Source organism: Amblyraja radiata, chromosome 21 (genome assembly GCF_010909765.2).
Source record: "Amblyraja radiata isolate CabotCenter1 chromosome 21, sAmbRad1.1.pri, whole genome shotgun sequence".
In the NCBI taxonomy this organism is placed as follows: domain Eukaryota; kingdom Metazoa; phylum Chordata; class Chondrichthyes; order Rajiformes; family Rajidae; genus Amblyraja; species Amblyraja radiata.
The window spans coordinates 25,279,374-25,299,145 of NC_045976.1; the positions used below are offsets into that span (position 1 = coordinate 25,279,374).

Genomic DNA, 19,772 nt, shown 5'->3' on the forward strand with positions numbered 1-19,772 from the left:
TTCATGCATTGCAATGACAACAATCATGAAGCATTTATCTCCTAACAGATGCTACGAAAACAATTGTGGTGCCTCAGATGTTTAAGAAGAAACTGCATATGCTGGAAAATCGAAGGTAGACAAAAATGCTGGGAAAACTCAGCAGGTGAGACTGCATCTATGGAGCGAATGAAATAGGCAACATTTCAGGTTGAAACCCTTCTTCAGACTCAACATCATCTTTTAGCTACAAGATGGAATAATGATCTGAGTTCCACAATCACAGTCAGTCTTGATCATGTCCTCTCTCCTGATGATAAACCATGTGGTCTCCCATGAGTTTCAACAGATGCCTGTACTTGCAAAACTCATCAAACAAGATCTTTGATCACAGAAATAGTGGGTATGGAGACAGATGAAAAATCCCGTTGACAAAAAAGAAAATGTTCCAATAGGCTCCCAAAATCTCATCACAGTCGAGCACTTAGAACCTTAAAGGCCTGTCCCACTTACGTGACTTTTTCATGTTGCAAATCCAGCGGCGACCAGAACAAGGTACAACTCTTTGGGCGACTACTCACGACCATACAGGCTTCACCCCGCGACATGTCGCCAGGGTGTCGCCTGTATGGTCGTGAGTAGTCTCCTAGTCACCTAAAGAGTCGTAGCGTCTTTCTGGTCGCCACTGAATTTTCAACATGTTGAAAATTTTCGGCAACCTGTAACAACCTATGACGGGTGCCGGCAGTCGTCGAAAAAGTCACGTAAGTGGAACAGGCTCTTTACTCTTAGATAATTTTAGCACATGAACAAATTACAAAGGAGACACCAGGACTAATTGTGGTATTCTGTGCAAATCCATGTATATTAAAGCAGCGTTGAAAGATAAAAGTGAGTGTTCTTAAATGCACTGCCAATTCACTGAATTTGAGAAGTGGTTTGTACATCAGTTTGGAACAGGATGTGCTTCTTTGCCGATTTCTTGTGAAATCTATTTCACAAGTTATTGATGGTTAAATCTTTTTTTTAAAGGCAAAAACCGCTTCTCACAGAGAGCCTTTTTCCAGCAGCTTCCAGTGACGATGTAACAATGCCACTCACAGTGCACCAATCACAATGGGCTCTCAAGCTGCCGAGTGCTACAATGACATCACAATGGGGTGTTGCCAACGGTAGCCGCAGCATCTCACAGAGCCTTTTTCCAGGAGCTTCCAGGGATGTCACAATGCCACTTACAGTGCACCAATCACGATGGGCTCTCAGCCTGCTGAGTGCCACACCGGGGTGAGCGCCGACGCCGCGTTCTGGGACCAGCCCTCCCTTGTGACGCAGCACCCCCTCCCGTGTGATGCCGAGCCCCCTCCCCCTCCCAACGTGGGGACGATTGATTGCCTCCATAAATTCCATAATTTTCCTTGTGGGGGGTGATTGGCTCTGGGGGGCACATGTCTCCAGGGCGAGGGGACGTGGCCCAACGGGACCCACTTGGTGTAATCTCCTATAAAACCACAACCATAAGCAGAAACAGGTTTGCTCTGAACAAAGAAAAATGAAACAAACATGTGGTCTCCATAACCTAGCTGAAAGGCATGATGTAGAATCCTTTCTTAGAATCAGTCAATCAATCAAAACTCCTGTTTCAGATAATGTTTATGAACTTTCAAGCTTTAGAACTCGATTACTTTTGTTATTTGATAAAACCCCTGTCCCACCGTACGAGTTCATTCCAAGAGTTCTCCCGAGTTTGCCCTGAATCGAACTCGGGAGATTTACTGTTATGGCCACTCGTCGGTACTCGGGGCTCTCGTGGACATTTTTCATCATGTTGAAAATTTTTCACGAGTCTTCCCGTACTTACCTGCCATCAGCGAGTCTTCCCTAGGACCTGCCGTTAGCGCTAAGAGACGTCCCCGAGCTCCGACGTACCCGCTACGTTCATTCTACGTGCTTACGAGTTTGTTTGTTTTTTAACTCGGGAGAGCTCTTGGAATGAACTCGCACCGTGGGACAGGGCTATTAGCCACCTTTCAAAAGGATTGACTAAGGAAAAGTGCAGTTTTGGCCTAAATGGTAAAGTTTCTCAGCACAGAAGAGAGGTGGGGTTATACCAGAATTGAATAATGCTGGTTAGGAAGTAACGAGTATAGTTCTAGTCTTCACACTACAGGAAAAAGGGACAGGATGGCAAAGGAGGTTTTAGAAGAATATTATCAGGACTATAAAACTTAAGCTATGAAATTAGACTGGATAGGCTGTAGTTGTTTTCGCTAAAAGGAAACTTAACTGAGATGTCCAAACTTATTACAGGTGTAGAGAGAAACATAATAAGAGCTATTTCATTGAGCCAATTCCAAAACACAGGACATAGATTTAAAGTAATTGTTAAAAGGATTGAAGGGAAGATGATAAAAAAAGTGTCCTCACCACACTTAAACACCACATTTTGTATCTGGATATCTGCGCCCTTGAAGGCTATGAATCAAATGCTCTTTGTGGGATAAGTTGTGGTGGCTCATTTTAAATAATACGTTTTCTATGATTCTTGAAATCACTGAACTCAAACATTAGACCCAGAACTCAATTGTGCATAATCAGAAAATAAACTACTGTTCTTCAAACTTTCACTGAGCTTCAGAAGACAGAGAGGTTCAAAGGGATCAAAATGGGAGTAGAGAGTTAAAGCAACAGGAAATGGAGGACGTAATGTGAAACATAGAAAATATGTGCAGGAGGAGGCAGTTCGGCCCTTTGAGCCAGCACCACCATTCATTGTGATCATGGCTGATCGTCCCCTATCAATAACCCGTACCTGCCTTCTCCCCATATCCCTTGACTCCACTAGCCCCTAGAGCTCTATCTAACTCTATCTATCTATCTGACCTGAGTGACTGTTGAGTGGGGCACCTCTACGCAAATTAATTATGAACAAAGAATATGGTATACTAAAATGAATGAACTACTATTACACTATTACTCCCAGTATTTGTATAGCTTTTAAAATTTGAGGGAAATTATGCAAGGTGACACAGCCAGCAGAGTTGTTGACTCACAGCTCCAGCAATACAGGTTCAATCCCATCTTCCGGTGCTATCCATGTGAAGTTCGCACATTCTCTCCATAACCATGTGGGTTTCATCAGGTGATCTGTAAACAGGTGCTTTATGGTGAGTGCAGATGCATTGGGTATTGAGCCCATTTCTATGTGGTATACTTATGACTCTAAAATGAAATACAAGCTTTTAATTTTCTCCATTGTGCAAGCATCCAATATATTCTGAGGCAATATCCCAAGGTTTCATTATCTTTACACTGCACAAGACAGCCTCTCTCAATTTATTGAAACTAATGCCCTGAGCTGCATTTGTTTTGATTAAAGTATAATTTTACGTTTCCAACTCACTTCTTAAGTGGCTTTAAATCAAGTCATTGTCATTATTAATGACATACTTGCACAATATTTTACATTGCTCAAAAACTCATTAGAAAACTCGTAAATCTTAAAATAAAATATACTTTTTCAATAAACATTGCTAAGAGTCAAGCCATGTGAAAGAGAAGTCTTCCTGAAGGTAGGTTTCATTTACACAGAACTATGATATACCAGAATATTTTCATTAATCTAAAATCTACATTGGAATTGTACAACGTTTAAGCATCATTGATTGATCCTCTCTATATCACCATCAAACCCTTCAAATATTTCAAAGTTGGGTTCACAATTTAAGGCCATGAAGAATATTTTGTGGAAGCAATGCTCCAACTTAAAGGATGCTTCTCACAAACTCTTAACTCATTACAACAAAGAGCTGGACTGCTGCAGAATCGGGCAGCTGGGCCCTCACCTTAGTAGGGCTAATCATTTTAATAATTAATTGGCACAGCATCTAGCAGTAACACTTAAAATGCTTAGAAGAGACCCTCACGAAAGTTAAGTTTCTTCTTCTTTCCCCATTCACCTTGAAAATATTCACCTGATCAGTGTGAACTGATGCACATGTTGTATTATTTTGAATGATAGCTAAACAACATTTAAAAGATAGTTTAAATGTCTTGTGTTAAATACGGATTTTTAGAAAGTAAGGAAATACATTTTTAAAGAATAGCACGATCTCTGGAAGGGATGAACTTATTTTCAAAGACTTGACCAACATCAAGGCTGAGTTAATCACCTAATGACCACAAACACCTAAAGGAGCCTGATGAATGCACACTCCTACAATTCAATTTCTGACACCAAAAAACTGCTGGAAATAATTCACAGGACCAGAGCGTGGTCTGGTCCTGTGTCTCTCTAATCCTAATCTCTCTACTGCTTTCAATCCATACCCTCTCAGATTAACCTGGCTCGCCCTCCAACGACGGAGGCCCCATAGACCGGAATCCGCCCGGAAAGACCGGCTCGCCTGCCTCGGATCGAGGACCCACAGAACCCACCTGGAGAGCTGGTAAGCAGACCGGCTGTGGGAGGGAGTGCACGGCTTCAACGGTTGGAGGCCCTGCAGCAGCCTGGGGCTCAGCTGCTCCGGGCGCCGCTCCCAGAGGCCAAGCATGTGGACTGGACGCAACCTACAGCGGTGGAGGACACCACGGCTATGCTTAGCCAGGCCGACCCTGCAACGCCGGCAGGACACAGACATTCATGGTCAGATCAAGATCCCTGCACTTACAACTGGGTATTGAAAATGGCGGCAAGCTGGCAACACTGTATACTGTCTCAGTGTCCTGCTACTATACCTTTGAACTGTATCTGGGATGCTTATCTAATATGTGTCTAAGTGCTTAAGTATAGTGATATGTACAGAACTGTATACAAAAATGAATTTCACTGCACCACATTTACATGTGATAAAGTACCATACCAAATACTATTTTCCTCTCCAATCCATGCAGCAGGTCAATCATCATTCTACTTCTATTTCAAAGTACTCATTACATGGTAAGTTTCTCTCCTCAATCCCCAATCGGGTTTACATAGTATCCTGTTGTGGCATTTACAAAGTAAGGGCTTGCACACATCTATTAAAGACAGTCACATTGTACCCCCCTCCATTGCCAGTTGAAGCAGTAAAAACATGAAGAGATGAGAGATGAACATGTGGTTAATGAGCTGGTGCAGGAGAAAGGACTTTAGGTGCTCAGAGCATTGGAACTCTACTGGCATAGTTGGGAACGATGCAAGGAGAGATTGCACCATAACTGGAGGGTGATCATTATCCTTACAAAGGTTTCCTCACTCTATTTGAGAGTTTAAACTATATTGAGAAGCATTCTAGCAGTACAGGGGGTGGTGGGGGTGGGGAGAGGAGAAGAATGGGGAGAATAAATCAAGTCCAGTGGCAGAGCAAACTGAGGCAAGTTAGAGAACAAGTTAGGACTGTGAGGCTCAATTGCATTGACTTTAGTGCTGGAAGCCTCACAGATAAATCAGATGAACTCGGAGCATGGTTCAGCATTTGGATCACAAGCTGCAAGAGATGGGGACGGGGCAAGGCCAGGCAAATGATAGGTGTGTAGGAAGGAACTGCAGATGCTGGTTTACACTGAAGATAGACACAAAAAGCTGGAGTAACTCAGCGGGTCAGGCAGCATCTCTGGAGACAAGGAATAGGTGACGTTCGGGTCGAGACCCTTCAGACTGAGAGTCAAGGAAAAGAGAAATTAAAGACATAGAAGGTGAATAAACGAACAAATGAAATAAATGCAAAAAGCACCAATGAAAAGGTGGAGCCCACAATGGTCCATTGTTGGCTGTTGGGCAGGTGACAGGTGTATACAGACAAGGGGATGGGGGGGTGAATGGCAGATGGATAGAAAAATGCAGGAGTAGAGGACAAAAAGCTGTTAGAATAGATGCTGTCAACCTGGACTTCAAAAAGACATTTGGCAAGGTCTCACATTGTAAACTGGTCCAGAAGGTTGAGACGCATAGGATCCAAGGCAAGCTGGCTAGTTTGCATACAAACTTGGCTGAGAAATGGAAGGCAGAGGAAAGGGTGTTTTCCCCGATTGGAAGTCTGTGATCAATGGTGCACAGCAGGGATCGATGCATGGACCTTGTTCGTTGTCAATATAAATGAACAACTCCAAACATACAAGATATAATTAATTAAGTGTGTTGATGACATGGAATTTGGCGTTGTAGATAGTGAGTTGCAATGTTGAGGGAATGATCAGAGGTACCATTTTTCCAATGAGATGTTCGACCATTGACCATTGACGTCGGCCACGAACGGCGCCAGCAAGGCCAAGTGGTGCTGCTAGCACCAAAGATGGGCCTCCGAGGCTCGCCAATGCCGACCAACCTGCACCAACTGTAGTGGTAACTGCGGCCGGCCAAAAATATCACCTTCTCTACACGTCATTCGGGGCGGCGTTTCCTCGTTGACACAGGAGCAGAGGTCACTGTTAGCCTCCCTCGGGCACCAACACTCGTTCCGGAAAGCAGGGGCCTCCCGTGACCACTGCCAACAGCAGCAACATCAGAACATACAATCCCGCACAACTTCAACTCCTGTCGCTTCAAGTGGACCTTTACCATCCCCGACGTCTCACAACCACTGCTGGGCACCGATTTCCTCTGGGCGCATTCCCTGCTGGTTGACGTGAAAGGACAACGCCTCGTTAATTCTGAGACGTTCGAGTCGATCGTCTTGCGCCACGCCGAATTGATTGCGCCCCACCTCGGCGACCTTCTCCGACAACGAGTACACCAGGATCTTGGTCGATTTCCCTGACATCATAACTCCCCAGTTCACAACGGCCAGCCCCAAGCATGGGGTGAAACACCATATCCCTACCACCGGACCGCCATTGCATGCACGCGCATGCAGGCTGCCCCCACACAAGTTCTAACTGGCCAAAGACGACTTCCGCAAGATGGAGGCAATGGGCATACTGCGCCGCTCAGATAGTCCGTGGGCATCTCCGCTTCACATGGTCCCTGAAGCGTCTGGGTGTTGGAGACGCTGTAGGGACTAAGTATCAACCTGGCAAAGTGTCAGTTTGGCCTCACTTCCATCAACTTCCTCGGCCACATCAACCAGCACGGAGCGGCCCAGCTCCCAACCAAGGTCGAGGTAATTCTCAAGTTTGCCAAACCCTCTACTGTGAAGGGGCTCCAAGAGTTTGTCGACATGGTCAACTTCTACCACCGCTTCATGCCAAGAGCCGCCAGGATCATGCAACCCTGATCAAAGCCCTGGCCAACAAGCCGATTTGGGAAGACTCGGCCATGACCACGTTTGACAACGCCAAGGAGACGCTGGCAAAGGCAACGATTATGGTACATCCACGGGCCAACGTACCAACTTAGGCAAGCAATCAAACATTTGATTAAAGGGCCAGGGTTTAAGGATCATTGACAAGACTTCCAGCCTTCCTGATGCAACACGCGAAGATGGAATGGATGGGTGGATGTGATGAGCGCATGAAGTACTGGGCTGTGTTTGGGCTGTTAAGAGTAAAACAGACATCAGGCTCAGATGCATCCCATCAGAATACTTTCCATAGTGCATCCGCTACACTTTCATTACAAACGCATACTGCTAGACTCCTCAGCAACACCTTCAAGAAATCTGATCACTTAATGGCCTGTCCCACTTGAGCGTCATTTGCACGTCACGCAGGTGGCGCGCAAATGTGGTGAGGATTTTGAGAATCCCCAAATCCTGGGCCGCCGCGCACAACTGCCTACGCCATCACACGCCATGCGCTCGTAATGCATGCCATGCGCACGTTACGTCGTGCTTCGTGACGCGTAAATGACGTGCAAATAACGCCCAAGTGGGACAGGCCCTATAGTCTGCTCCTACTATCTGCCTACAAACAAAAACTGAAGCTGGAAAATCTGATACAAAAAGTTGTTCAACTCTGGTCGGCTGACACAGATGATATCCAACAAGACTGCTTTGAGTCAGTGGACTGTTTCACATGCAGGGTTTCTGCAGCCAACCTGAATGAGTACGCCACTGCTGTGACTGACTTCATCAGCAAGTGTGTTGAGAAGTGCTTGCCAAATATTCACCTGATCAGTGTGAACTGATGCACATGTTGTATTATTTTGAATGATAGCTAAACAACATTTAAAAGATAGTTTAAATGTCTTGTGTTAAATACAGATTTTTAGAAAGTAAGGAAATACATTTTTAAAGAATAGCACGATCTCTGGAAGGGATGAACTTATTTTCAAAGACTTGACCAACATCAAGGCTGAGTTAATCACCTAATGACCACAAACACCTAAAGGAGCCCGATGAATGCACACTCCTACAATTCAATTTCTGACACCAAAAAACTGCTGGAAATAATTCACAGGACCAGAGCGTGGTCTGGTCCTGTGTCTCTCTAATCCTAACCTCTCTACTGCTTTCAATCCATACCCTCTCAGATTAACCGGGCTCACCCTCCAACGACGGAGGCCCCATGGACCGGAATCCGCCCGGAAAGACCGGCTCGCCTGCCTCGGATCGAGGACCCACAGAACCCACCTGGAGAGCTGGTAAGCAGACCGGCTGTGGGAGGGAGTGCACGGCTTCAACGGTTGGAGGCCCTGCAGCAGCCTGGGGCTCAGCTGCTCCGGGCGCCGCTCCCAGAGGCCAAGCATGTGGACTGGACGCAGCCTACAGCGGTGGAGGACACCACGGCTATGCTTAGCCAGGCCGACCCTGCAACGCCGGCAGGACACAGACATTCATGGTCAGATCAAGATCCCTGCACTTACAACTGGGTATTGAAAATGGCGGCAAGCTGGCAACACTGTATACTGTCTCAGTGTCCTGCTACTATACCTTTGAACTGTATCTGGGACTACAGAGGTGCCTAATAAACCTCTATGATAATCCTCAAAAATGTACATTCTCAGCCCTCTACTTTACTCCTTATACAACTGTGCAGCCAAATAAAAATCCAACTCATCAGTCTGAAGTAGGGTCAGATGCTGCCAGTCTGAAGTAGTTCAGATGCTGCCTCACCCGCTGAGTTACTCCAGCATTGTGCCGACCTTCAATTTACAAATTCACAGACACAACCACCATAGTTGGTCGGATATCAAATAATGACGAGAGGAGTACAGGAAGGATATTGAGAACCTTGTGACTTGGTGCCGACAACAACCTTTCCCTCAATATCAGCAAGACAAAGGAGATTGTGATAGACTTCAGTAAGTGAAGTGGTACACATACCCCAGTTTAAATCAACGGTGAAATAGAGATGGTTGAAAGCTTCAAGTTCCTAGGAGCAAATATCATCAACAACTTGTCCTGGACCAGCCATATCAAAGAAATAGCCAACGAAGCAACCCAACACCTTTACTTCATTAGAAGGCACAGGAGGTTCGACATGTCCCCAACAACTCTCACCAACTTCTACAGTTGCACTGTAGAAAACATTTTATCGGGATGCATCTCAACATGGTTTGGGAACATCGCCATCGAAGACCACAAGAAATTGCAGAGAATTGTGGACAGTCCAGAACATAACGCAAACCAACCTCCCTTTCATTGACTCCATTTACCCTTGATGCTGCCTCGGCAAGGCCACCAGCATAATCAAGGATGAGTCTCAACCCAGACACACTCGTGTCTCCCTTCTCCCATCAGGCAAGAAGTACAGAAGTATGATAATGCATACCTCAAGATTCAAGGACAGTTTCTTCCCAACTGTTACCAGGCAACTGAACCATCCTATCACCAACTAGACAGTGATCCTGACTGACAATCTACCTCATTGGAGACGCTCAAAGCCTCTTTAATCAAACTTTACTGGTCCTTCTCTTGCACTAAACATTATTCATTTTATCTGTACACTGTGGACAGCTTGATTGTAATCATGTATAGTCGTTTTGCTAACTGGATAGCACGCAACGAAAAAAGCTTATTTCTGCACCTCAGTACACGTGACAATAAACTAAACTGTAGGTTTGAAGAATCTTTGTGAATATGGGAATCTTCTCACATGCCAAAGTAAATGTGCTTTCTCGATCACTGCATCAGTGTGAATGGACCACGTTAGGTCGCTGGTGCTATGGATGCCTAGGGACATGAAGCTACTAACCATCTCTGCAGCAGGTCCATTGATGAGGACAGGGCAGTGCTCACCCCCTCACTTTCTGAGATCAACAATCAACCCTTGTCTTGCTGACATTAAGAACTGGATTATCATTCTGACACCATGACAATACATTAATCTCATACTTTGGCTCAATGTTATTGTAGATCCGGGCAATACAGTTGTATCATCAATGTTGTATTTGGCCATTCCGTCATGGGGGTACAGGGTGTAGGGCAAGGGACTGAGTACACTACCTTGAGGAGCACCAGTGCTGAGGGTCAAGACGAGGAAATGCTATGACCAATTCTAATCAAATGACGTCTGCTGATCAAGAAGTTCAGAATCCAGTTACAGATGGAGGCTCCAAGGCATAGGTCCAGATGTTTAAGGGGGGCTTATTTGTTATTATGGCGTTGAAGGCAATGAATAGCATCCTGACATAGGTATTCTTAATGTCAAGGAGATCCAGGACCAAATGCAGTGCAAGAGAAATGGTGTCCTCCATAGACCCATTTGTTCTATACATTAAATGCAAGGGCTCTAGCGGCATAAGAATGTATTGTTTAGGTAAGATTGCTTCTCATTCTTCTCGTGCATATGATAGAATCCCATTCTGGACATACCTTCGAGGACAGCAGCAGGTGAAGGAGTGCAGGGATTGGCTGAGGAATTTAATTCGCAAATTGATAAATTGACGAAATAGGCAATTTATCAGCCAATATAAACAAGGTTTGCTCTTGGAGAGCTGCCTGTCGGGAAGCAGCCTTGTCGAGGGAAGTGCCTTATGAGTAAAGTGCGAGTCTTTGGCGAGGAGGCCGAGGCAAGGAGGCTACATTTGTTTGAATTTTTTTTTTGTCTTCTGAAGAAATGGCAGGCATGTTGGTACAGTGCGTTTCCTGTAGGATGTGGGAAGTCAGGGACACTGCTGGAAACTATATCTGCAGAAATTGTGTCCAGGTGCAGCTCCTGAACGAATGTGTTAGGGAACTGGAGAAGCTGCTGGATGATCTCAGGGGACAAAGAGATCTGGGAGTCCTTGTTCATCAGTCACTGAATGTAAGCATGCAGGTGCAGCAGGCAGTGAAGAAAGCAAATGGCATGTTGGCCTTCACAACAAGAGGAGTTGAGTATAGGAGCAAAGAGGTCCTTCTGCAGTTGTACAGGGCCTTAGTGAGACCACACAGGGAGTATTGTGTGCAGTTTTGGTCTCCAAATTTGAGGAAGGACATTCTTGCTATTGAGGGATTGCAGCGTAGGTTTACAAGGTTTATGGCGGGACTGCCATATGTTGATAGAATGGAGCGGCTGGGCTTGTATACTCTGGAATTTAGGGTGAGAGGGGATCTTATTGAAACATATAAGATTATTAAGTGTTTGGACACGCTAGAGGCAGGAAACATGTTCCCGATGTTGGGGCAGTCCAGAACCAGGGACCAGAGTTTAAGAATAAGGGGTAAGCCATTTCGAACAGAGATGAAGAAAAACATTTTCACACAGAGTTGTAAATCTGTGGAATTCTCTGCCTCAAGGCAGTGGAGGCCAATTCTCTGGATGCTTTCAAGAGAGAGTTAGATAGAGCTCTTAAAGTTAGAAGAATCAAAGGATATGGAGAGAAGGCAGGAACGGGGTACTGATTGTGGATGATCAGCCACGATCACAGTGAATGGTGGTGCTGGCTCGAAGTGCCGAATGGCCTACTCCCGCACCTATTGTCTATTGCTTAGTTTTACATAATGAATGAAGACTACATCTAAAGAATCAAACTGATGAAAGAAACAACAGAAAATACAGTATGCTCGCAGCAGTCCAGACAGTATCTGTGGAGAAATAGAGTTACTGTTTCAGGTTAATGACCCTTCATCAGAACAAGAGTCAGCAACCTGAAATGTTAACTGTTGCTCTCTCCACAAATGCTAGCTTTTTCCTTTTCAATTTTACTACACACTCGCTCTATGGCATGTAAATAGAGAGACCAGACCAATACCCAACATTCTAGGTGCACAATCAGCTTGACCCCATGTAAAAATGTCAGTAAGACTGCTTTGTTCTTATGAGCAAATCCTCTTGTAATGAAGTCCAATACACCATGTCTTCCTAAATGCTCGCTCTACTTGCATACTAACCTCCAGGGATTCACCTACTTCTGAACACATCTTTCATTTGCTTATCTTTTTAAAACATATTGGGTTACTAAAGCAAATGGCCTTGCACTTTTCCACTTTAAATTTCATCAGTCATGCATTCATCTATCCTGAAACCTCTCTGCATCTTCCTCACATTATCCATAGGTGTATCAGCAGCATGCATGACGTATTGCCCTTGACCACATTGTGGATTATTTATGAATAGCTGCGGTCCCACCACTAAGCTCTCTCGTAAGCCACTAACCTCAGTCTCTCAACCAAAAAAATTATCTATTCATACTAATATTTTATCCAATACCTCACTGGAGGGCTTCGTCCAAATACATCAAATCTAGTGGTGCCTCTTCTCTATTCTACCTGATTCCAATCTCTAAAACTAACTTATCAAACATGACTTCCTTTTCATCTTATATACGATTATACAAGAGATTTTGATCTGTAGCAGAAAAAAAATCATAAATTGCAATTATAAATGAATGGCTTTTGATAATAGCACATTTGATGAACAACTGCCAAAACTGTTATACAGATAAATACTTTAATGCAGTACACAATGCAATGAATGCTTTAAGGGCCAAATTAACCAGCAGATTTGGGCTCAAATTCTATTTGGAGAGTGGTCAACCAGTTGCAATAGTGTTTAAGAAGGAACTGCAGTTGCTGGAAAATCGAAGGTACACAAAAAATGCTGGAGAAACTCAGCGGGTGCAGCAGCATCTATGGAGCGAAGGAAATAGGCAACGTTTCGGGCCGAAACCCTTCTTCAGGGGTTTCGGCCCAAAACGTTGCCTATTTCCTTCGCTCCATAGATGCTGCTGTACCCGCTGAGTTTCTCCAGCATTTTTGTGAACCAGTTGCAATAATTCTATATTAAATATTTATAAAATATTCAACAAAGCAAACTCACGAGTCAAGATCCAAAGCACAAATTTGCATATTTTCCAAACAATTACACATACAATTAATTTTAAAACAATGCTGCTATAATTACAAAGTTACCTTGCATCTGCATTACACCAAAAAAGTTTTCAATTAACATGCACATAAAGAAATACGATACCCATTAATACAAAAAGGAATTATAATTGTCAAATTCTTCATAGAATACTCAAGATTAGGACTGAAGCGAACAGTCCTATTTGCCTGGTTCCTAATATGACAGAGAGAACATAGCAAGGGGTTTTACACTACAATAGGTATTCTGTAGTAAAATGTTGCATTAATCGAGGCAGTCATTTTTGGCAAGTTCTGAAATAATCCAGTTTCCATACAAGCTGCAAACATTCTTTAACTGCTGTCAACAAGATAACTTTACAAGTGAAATGACTTTGAAAGTTAAACTTGCAATAATCTATTTTTCAACATACTAATCAACAACATAAAATCAAAGTTATCAATTGTGCTGCTCGAATGGATGTTAGCCTAATAGGACGATTCACATTAGTCCCATAATTAGAATAATTCAATTTGAATGACTTTTCAGGAGGTGGTCACAATGATTTTGCAAAATAGCTGAATATTTCTTCTGAAATGAAACTGTAAATCACTCAAATATCTCATGCAATTAATGTCTTATTTCTCACCAGATTACTGCACTATCTTAAAGTCATGGTGACAGGTTTAAGTTTTAGAAATACAGCATGGAAACAGCCCAACATATTTGCCACAGTCAACTAAGTTCTGAAAACATATACTAATTTATACTTATCAATTAAAAAAACGGACAAAATTATGCTGACAACCTCCTGAAATGTATCATTCCTATTGTCATATTATTATGCACACAGAAAACAAAAGGATTCGTGCAACGGAAAACATATTGAAAACCTGTCATTCGCGAAAGCCTTGCACCTTTTCGGAGGGGAAAAGGGAGGTTTTCAAAGGCAGGTTTTCCATGATAAAGATGCAGCAGGACCTATCCATCCGGTGCTGCCAATGGAGATTGCACTCTCGGTGCTGGGGGGGGGGGGGAAGAAGAAGAAACACCCACCGACTGTTGGCACCAGGAGACTCAGGCGGAGCAGCTCCTCTCACTCTGCCGCACATTCCCCGCTGTTTTGGGGATGTTGTGTGCGTTTCGTGCTCGCTTTACCTTCCTGCTGGTGTGTTTGCCCGGGTATTGCCGGCCGGCGACGGGAGAGGAGAGGGGTGAGAGGGGGGGAAGGAGGGTGAGCGGATGGGGAGAGGGTGAGCGAGAGAGGCAAAGGGAGCGAGGGGGAGGGGGCCGGGCGCCCAGAGCCGCCACCGCCGCCGCCGCCAACCCAACCAACCCACAGGCCCCGACTCTCCGCTAACGCTTAGAGACAAAACACAAGGGAGGGGGAGTATATTATTTGTTTGTCTCTTTCTTTCCGACACAAATAGAAATAAAGGTTTGAAGACGAACCGACAAAGTGCGAGCGCAGCAACAGATCTCCTGCCCCTCCCCCCACGCGCATGCGCGCTCTTCGCCAGCGCCCGCCCGGACCGGACCGCCGCGCATGCGCTAGGAGTCCGCCCGCAACCCTTCACCCCGCCCGTCCGCCCGCGGCAGCCAATCGCAGCGGTGTGGGGGAGGGGAGGGCGGTCCCGGACCGTGCAGGGCGCTGTGTGCAGGCGTCAGCTGCAAAGCAAAGATCCTAAAGCTTGCTGTAAGTTGCAACGCTGCTTCGCTGTTAGTTGCAAAACGGCATGGGGGATAAAGCAGGAACGGGGTACTGATTTTGGATGATTAGCCATGATCATATTGAATGGCGGTGCTGGCTCAAATAACCGAATGGCCTACTCCTGCACCTATTTCTGTGTTTCTAAGTTGCAGGCAGCAAGTTGCAAGCCTAACGGCGTGAGGAATCAGAGAAGGAATTCTCAGTGTGAAGAAGGGTCTCGAGTTGAAACGTCACCCATTCCTTCTCTCCAGAGATGCTGCTTGTCCCGCTGAGTTACTCCAGCCTTTTATGTCTGCATCACAATATCACTCGTTCCCTTTCCCCTGACTCTCAGTCTGAAGAAGGGTCGCGACCCGAAACGTCAGCTATTCCTTTTCTCTAGAGATGCTGCCAGACCCGCTGAGTTAAGGGCCTGTCCCACTTTCACGACTTAATTCAAAACCTCTGCCGAGGTTAAAGGACCTAAAAAAAATCAAGATCGTGGTAATCTACGAACTCCTACGACCTTCCACGACTATGTTCACAAACTTCTACGAACTCGTACGAGTATGTCTACGAATTCCCACGACTATTTCGATGCCCTCCTTACGAGTAAAAAATTGCAATTTCTTCCATCCCAACCATTTTTTTGCTCGTGGACATTTTTTATCGGGCTGGAAAAAACTTACCTGATGCCACGAGTACCTACGGCTAGCATAACGAGCCGCTACGATATATCTACGGACTTGATACGAACATTCTGCGAGTTTGAATCAAGAGGAAAACTCAGGAGAATTTGTGAATTACCTCGTGAAAGTGGGACAGGCCCTTTATTCCAGCTTTTTGTGTCGACGGTTTAAACCAGCATCCCAATTCCTTCCGACACCTTTTGTGTCTATCTTCAGGCTAATGGCAAGCATGGCATTTGTTGTCCCGATAGGCATGCAGGTAGACTCTTATGCCATTGGAAGTTTTAACGATAAAAAATAAGTCCTCTCTTCGAATGCAGAGCACAGTGCTCATCCCAAATGCAATTGATTCATTGGGAGATCCCACGGTACTGTTATTGTACCACCCAAATGAACTCGTGGTGTAGACTTCAAGTGCAGGGACTTTTATTCGACCTGCACAGCACACTTAGTCCACAGTTGCATAGAACTTTGGTACAGGAAGAGTGCAGGAGAGATTTATGAGGGTGTCACCAGGCCTGTAGAATTTTAATTATGAGAAAAGATTAGATTGAGGCTGTTTAAAATGGGGAAGGATGAGCTGAGGGCTAATAGATATATAACATTTTAAAGACGTTACATAAAATCTGGTTTCTATAGTTGAGATATTAAGAACTTTGTGTCTACCATAAATTTTAAGATGGTTATGAATAAGGATAAGTCTGTACTTTGGGGGAAGGTACTAAATTGGGATAATGAAGATTACAACATTATTAGGCAGGAGCTAGAGAGTCAAAAAAATGTTAATTAATATTACTGTGAATTTTGCATTTATTATAGAAACAGCAATTTGACTCACCGGTATTTTGAAAGTCATTCATCAAAACGAATTTCAAACAATGGTAGTGATCCCATGAGACTCAAAGCGAGGTGAGAGCAAGTAATTATATAATATACAGAGTACACATCATTAAACTTAAATAGACTTGTAGAGTAATGCAGCATCGAAACAGGTCCTTTGCCACAACTCGTACACGCTGACTATGATGCCCATCTAAGTTAGTTCTATTTGTCCATGTTTGGTCAATATCACTCTAAAGCATTCCTATCCATGTACCTGAACACATGACTTTTGAATGTTGTTGTTATATCTTCCCCATCCACTTTCTCGTGCAGTTTGTTTCATCTATGCACCACCCACTATACAAAGAATTTGCCCCTAAAGTGTATTTTAAATCTTTCTCCTTTCTCCTTAAATCTATGCCCTTTAGTCTTTGTTCCCTTCCCTCGGAATAAAGTGTTCACACTTTTTATGCCCCACCTGATTGTATGCACTTCCATAAGATCAGATTCCTTCATTCCTGCGCTCCAAGGAATAAGGTCCTAGCCTGCCCAACTCGCCCCAAAACTCAGACCTTTTCTCTCTTGGCAGCTTAATGATATATTTCCTATAACAGTATAACCAGAATTGTACACAACTCCAAGTGTGGTCTCATCAACATCTTATACAACTGCAACATAACATCCCAACTCCTATACTCAATGTCCTGACTGATGATGGGCAGTGTGTCAAACTCTTTCTTACCTGTGCCACCACTTTCAGGGAACGATGTACTTGTACTCCTAGTCCCTCTGTTTTACAACACTCCCCAGGGGCCCTGCTGTTCATTGTAAAAATCCTATCATGTTTGACTTCCAAAAATGCAACACCTCACGGTTAACTGAATTGAATGTCATTTGCCATTCCTCAACCCACATACCCAGCTGATCAAGCTCTCTTCATACTTTGTGATAACCTTCATTCGCTGTCCACAATACTATTTATTTTGGTGTAATCTGCAAACTTACTAACAATGCCTTGTACATTCTCATCCAAATCGTTTATATAAATGACAAACGCCAATGGGCCCAGCACCGGTACCTCTGCCATGCTATAAATCACACGCATCTAGTCTGAAAAACAATCTGCCACCATCACCCTCTGCTTCCTACAATCAAGCCAACTATGTATCTAATTAGCGAATTCTCCCTGGATCCCATTAGGTCTAACTTTGCAGACTAGCCTACCATGCAGGCCTCTGTCAAAGGCCTTGCTAAAGTCCATATAGACAACGGCCACTAACCTGCCCCCATCAATCCTCATGGTTACCTCTTCGAAAAACTATAAACAAAATTGTGACACACGATTTCCCAAGCACAAAGTCATGCTGGTAAATCCTGTCCCTCAAAATGCCTTCCAGCAACTTACCCACCATTGATGATAGCCTCACTGGCCTGTAGTTCCCTGGCGTAGCCTTGCTATTATTCTTAAATATCTTAGGATTGTTTGGTATGGATTTTGCAATGGATAATAAAGATAAAATCGGCTCGTTTAAATTGAGTGAAAGCAAGGAAAGAAAGAATATAAGATTATTCTGCTCATTTATTTGAAACCTTTGAAGAGAAGGTCTGATGTAAATTAGATCACGTATCGGTTGAAATTATGCTGTACTCCGAGAATGAAATCTCTCTGCTTACAGTATTTAACAAAAATATTAACATATTTCACTTTTATTAAAATGGAAATAAGCTGATTTTATATTAATTTATATACAATTCCTGCACCTCTTGACCCAGATTAAAGTAAATTTAAAAAAAAAGAAGCAATTTTTCTATTGAAGACCTCCAGTGGTTTTTTAAGAGTGTGGGGAAAAACAGAATACTTAAATAATGCAGGCTTAACGCACACTCTACTTAATTGCTGATCAGTTTCAGAGCAGGACTGTTAAATGGGCAATCTCGTCAGCATAAACAATTACAATGAGAATTTCATATCAAAGGGCAAGATTAGTTCATTTCTGACATATTACACATAAGAAAAGTGCCTTCTTGAGAAGAGAAACTGAATTAAAAATCCAAATACATCTGATTGTAGATAGTTTAAATGAATCTAAGCAAATGTGCATTTGTGCTGAATTCTGGAAAAATGTGAACCTTCAAAACTACTTGTTTGAATTTGAAAAAAAATCCAATCAAAGTGACCTGAATTGGATTCTGTAATTTCTGTCACATTTGTGGAACATGCTCAATTTCATGGATTTATAAACTAGGTCAGCTCGTGTTTTTTTTTCATTAAATTGGGAATGAGTTCCAGGTCTAGCTCAGATAAGGTAGGTGGAAGATGATATACATGCAACACCTGCCACAACACAGACATGATGCGTTGTGATGTGATGCACCGCTCCATCAACTCTGGATCCCAGGCCCAAGTTAAAAAAAGAATGATCTTCCTGCATGGAAATCCATGCTCCGAATAAGTTGTCAGATTTGCCGCTCTAAGCACCAACATTATGTGCTCTACTACAGTTTTCATGGGGCTAAACATGGGCCCTTCTCATTCTGGGCTTTCTACATATTCAGGACCAGCAATGGAATAAGGGGACGAAGGTTTAAGATTTGTGTCAGGAAAGATCAGAGGACAAAAACTTTTTTGGAAAGCAGCTGCAGAGTGTTGATTAAGATCCGAGAGAGGGAAGGAATGAGGATAATTCGTTGTGAAGAGAACTCATTAATATCAACCCACTCCTTCCCTATCATGTGCGACATTAAGTGCCTCCTACCCTGGTGGGAACAGGTCACAGCAATACACTGCTCTTCGTCATTCACAGCCGGTGACTCCAAGCAACTTTTTGTTATAGATAGGTTAGTGATCTCCAAGTCAAATGTAGTATCCACAGCAGAATTAACTCATTACACATGGAAAGATATCTAATTTGTGTGGCTGGAACACCAAGAAGGATGGCAGGAAGATATGACTTACATTCATATCATTCTTCCTTCTGCTAAAAAGATCAAAAATACATTGGTGGGAAAAGTGTTCAGGCAGAAGGTCGTTATGACATTAATACAAAATCAGGTCAAGTTTGAGACAAGCTTTGAAAAAAATTAGAATCCCTTTTTAAAAACCTGTATCCTTTTTCTACATGCAATCAGGTCATTATTAAAATATCAGGTGTGCGATGTGATTAATTTAATTATACATTATAAACCGGATTTTCACAGCAAGGTCTGGTTATAGTTACAAATATGTCCAACAGGAAGTTAAATGCAGGACAAGGACAGGACACAGGTTGACGGGTCCATTTTGATATAACTTACTCCTTGACTGAGGTCCTGTTCCTCAAACAAATCTTGGGAAGTTTTGTCTGTTGAATACCAATATTACATATAGACAGCAGCTATTTATTGTTCCAACAATCATTACATTGTTAACCATCCCTTGATTAACATAATCCCCTGGTAATTATTTGGGATTGGTAGGCAGTGAGGAT

At 43.5% G+C, this 19,772-nt stretch overlaps 1 protein-coding gene across 2 annotated transcripts in view; it reads right to left on the reverse strand.

The window, feature by feature from the left end:
• The window catches only part of LOC116985197 (glutamine-rich protein 1-like), a 36,676-nt gene extending 22,030 nt beyond the window's left edge, over window positions 1-14,646 (reverse strand). Inside the window, exon 1 of one of the 2 annotated variants that reach the window (XM_033039780.1) lies at window positions 14,557-14,646. The gene's annotated coding sequence lies outside the window, so the exon portion shown is untranslated. Of the gene's footprint in view, window positions 1-14,160; window positions 14,535-14,556 lie in introns of those variants that run through there. The other variant, XM_033039781.1, reaches the window with a different exon arrangement.
• Window positions 14,647-19,772: the final 5,126 nt, after the last annotated feature.